The sequence below is a fragment of the Octopus bimaculoides genome, chromosome 2, assembly GCF_046866305.1.
Source record: "Octopus bimaculoides isolate indiv1 chromosome 2, ASM4686630v1, whole genome shotgun sequence".
In the NCBI taxonomy this organism is placed as follows: Eukaryota; Metazoa; Mollusca; class Cephalopoda; order Octopoda; family Octopodidae; genus Octopus; species Octopus bimaculoides.
In genome coordinates this window covers 166977967-166981512 of record NC_142929.1, presented here as the reverse complement: position 1 = coordinate 166981512, position 3546 = coordinate 166977967, and positions in this window count along the sequence as shown.

Here is a 3546-nt window from a genome sequence, read left to right as displayed (position 1 = left end):
ACACACATACATACATACATACATACATGCATACAACTGTGTGCATGATTGTGTGTATGTATGTGTGTATAAAAATGAGAGACAGATAGAGATAAAGGAGAGAGAGAATTTTCAGTTGAAATCTATACTAATCTTTGACTTATTTTCACACATTGCACAACAATAAAATAAACATCACTGCTTTCTTAACGCATACTCTCTCAGCAAATGCCTTTTCCTCTGCACTGTAAACCATTGAACTGCATATATTTATCCAGTTACGTATGATCTCCTATTGCTGAGCAGATCAATTTATTACAATTTATCTGCAGTTAGTGGAGCGAGACAGTATTGAATTAGAACAATTTCTAGATGGTTTCGAAATGTTTCTTGAAGATAAAAGAAAATTATGCGGAGTTAATAATCAACTACCTACTGGCCTAAATTTTCAGCTACACGGCGCAGATGTCGGTGAGAGACAAACCTAGTTCTCGTATCGATTAAAAAATTTAAAGTAATAATACCATTTATGAGTTATAAACTGATATAAAGTAGATTTAAATCCTTTGTAAATGGCAAAAATGTTACAGCTTCTTTGCATTCTTCATTTAAATTCGTTAGTGTCAACTTGAAGGCTACATTATTACAGTCGATAAATTTTATAAAAAGAAATATACTGTTTACTATTACTCTCTCTCTCTCTCACTCTCTCTTTCTCTCTCTCTCTCTCTCTCTCTCTCTCTCTCTCCTTTTTTCTATGAATACAGGCACATACACACACTCACAGAAATACACAACGATGTAGTCTGAGTCGGTTTCGACGATTAGTATTCTGTTGATCAATCAACTGAACTGCTCTAATCTTGCTAAATTAACGTGTAAGTGCCGGTGAGTTCTCGGGCCAAATAAGCATGGCACAGTAAGTGGTCTGACTGAATAACTGAATTGCATTGATTATCCACCTCACGGGCTTCCCTACAGTTAACGGCTAACGACTTTTACACAGTGATTTTGGTTGAGTAGAGGCCTATGTTTTAAGTAACTCGCTCCAGAAGCAGAAGAATAGAAGAAAAAAACCCTTGGATATAACGATTGCAAAGCGAATTTCTTAGCCACTCAGTTACGATTGCAATATATTTGCATAAGCAGAATATTGTTGTTTTAAGTATTTACTGCTTTTTTCTATTTCTCTATTTATCTGTCAGTTTGTCTGTCTGTACGTCTGTCACTCTGGCCTCCGTCCAGCTGTCTTCCCCTCAGTCCGTCGGTTAGTCTATCTGTCTTTCTGTCTGTCCGTGTGTCTGTCTAAAAGTAAGATAGAGCATCCTGTTTAACTGAATATATATATATATATATATATATATATATATATATATATATATATATATATACACGTGAGTGTACGAATGTATTTTAACAGTTTCACTCAGCTCCACGCATCAAAATGTTTCTTAGGCTTGTAGAACGAACCGATCTTCTGAGACTTCGAGAGAGAGAGAGAGAGAGAGAGAGAGAGAGAGTAAAGTATGAGACAAAATTAAGATGGCTTCTAGATGCTAGGCCTCTTTTGGTCATCTCAGGTTCCTTGGTGTTATTGGTCTGGAAGGACTTCAGTTATTTTCATTATTTTTACGCCTACGTACCTGTGAAGGTTATGTCTGGATATATTAGCTCGCTGCATTTGATGATACATGTGACAGAATGTGGTTTTGTCGCAGGTTAGTTAAGTATTTAATACTTTAATGGCTGTTGCTGCTAATTTTTTTTAACCTAGCATCTCCAAATGTCGGTCAACCACCAACAAATCTTGTTATTCTCATAGAAGGGGCTGTTGCCGGGAAGGTGTTAGTTTTCCACTGACCTACGACAACACTCCATCCTGGCAGGTGTGTCATCATACGCAACGAGCTGAGGTAGCTAAATATACCTTACTGCACATTCCAGACTAGTGATGGCAGTTACCTACCGTCCGTGCATGCGACCTAAAAATAACATAAATGATTCGGTTTCAGTTACTTCCAGAGAAATAACGCCACGTAACCCGAATTAACTAACAGAGGCTCAACATCCTTTTGCTCTCTATATGCGTGGCGTGATAGGCTCTTTCTACAAGCCTTCAAAGATTTAAGATACATGGACATGGTGTGGGCCTGCATGTCTGCCACAGGACCCAGAGAAATGTTTTTATATCAGGGAAGGATGAATTCAGCTACCTATGTTTCTATGTTATCGGATGTTTTATAGCCATCGATTACTAAATTGCATCCAGGAGTGTCGGAAAACAGTGTTATCTTTCAACAGGACAACGCTCCAGGCCAAACAGCAATGAATACTCGTCAATGGATTGAGACACAAATTATTGTTCCCATGGACGGGCCAGCTCAATGTCCCGATCTAAATCTGATCGAACACCTATGGAGAACTCTTGATATAGCTCTCAACAACACAACAATTAAAAATAAAGAGCATTTGTACCAACAGTTGAGAGAAGAATGGAATAAAAATGCGCCTAGCACCTCCAAGAAACTATTTGATTCAATGCCTAACCGTATAAAAGCGATAATTGATGCTAAAGGAGGATCAACCAGATATTGAAACTAATGTATAATGTGAAATATACCATAATCTACCATGTGCACGAGTTTCGAAAACCAAAACATTGGGGTGGCCTAATAGTTTTGGCCAAATCTGTATATATATACATATGCATGTATAGGTACAGGACGTCACCAACAGTAAACAACAGAAAATACGAAAACAAATTAATTGAATACGCAAACAACGAGAGAGACAAATGGAAAACAGGACAAGTAAAACAAAGAAAGACTCTTCATCAGTTTTCGGCTGTCTACTCCTCATTTCGAGCATTGAATGACAATATGAGTCTTCGAAGATACCTGCTCCCATAAGTACCAAAATAAAATTTTGGATTTATGGAAGGTCAAAGTTGAGAACAAAAACAGGACAGTAGAGACATATAAGGAAACTGAACGAAAACAAACAAGGAGGGTCGTTGAACCGGAGTGAGGGTAAAATAGCGAACGCTGGAGATATATTTTCTATGGAAAGAGAAAAGATAGAAGAGAGAGATAAAATACGTCCAGCCTTTAGGACAGTCCTGCAGGAAAACAAAGATGATAAAGTGAGGAAAAGAAATATGGACGATGGTCACGTGTGGACAACGAGAGAGAGAGAGAGAAAACAGAGGAAGAGGGAGAGAGAGACAGATAGAAAACGGTGAGGGGAGAAAAGGGGAATTGGAGAAAAGGATATATATATATATATAGACATACACACACACACACACACACACACACACACACACACACATTCGTACATACATAAATATGTACGTGTTCATGTATGTATGCATGCATGTATGTATACGTGTATTATAAAAACGAAGAAGATGGTTTGTGATCTTAATCATGGAGAGAGAAAGGGAAAATATTAACATTTAAATCACGATATTACACCACGTTCCAGCGCTTTATAAGACACTGTGAGAGAAAGAAAAATAATTCGAGCTAAAATAAAATAATATTTCATGATATCTGCTCTGGATAT